This window comes from Gekko japonicus, unplaced genomic scaffold (genome assembly GCF_001447785.1).
Source record: "Gekko japonicus isolate JY-2015 unplaced genomic scaffold, Gekko_japonicus_V1.1 scaffold1031, whole genome shotgun sequence".
Classification (NCBI taxonomy): domain Eukaryota; kingdom Metazoa; phylum Chordata; class Lepidosauria; order Squamata; family Gekkonidae; genus Gekko; species Gekko japonicus.
Window position 1 is genome coordinate 308255 of NW_015177041.1, and position 392 is coordinate 308646.

A 392-nucleotide genomic window follows, 5' to 3' on the forward strand; every position below is an offset into this window, starting at 1 on the left:
TTGGGCCGTCGGGGGGCAAGTTACAGACCTGGTGTTGAGGAAAGTGGGACGACACGGTGTGGAGCTCGAAGGGCGGGTCCCCGGGGGGGGGGGGGGGGGGACTTCTAATAAACAGCCGAGGAAGCCAAAGAGGTTCATAGTTTTTAATTGATGAACAAAAGAAGTACAAAATGGGTAGACGGGGGAGGCAGTTACCCCTCCCCACCACAAAAGGGTTTTGTTTCCCTTGTGCAAGTTTCAGCCACGTCCGAAGATGCCGCAGGGTGGTGCGTTCCGACTGCCCTTTCTTTGGGAGGGGGGCCAGAAGGCCCCACGGCCTGGGCTTTGTGAATAGCAAGCCTCTCCGCTTGACCCGAGTCTGTGCCATGCGGGGGGAGGGCAGCCAGTGAAGC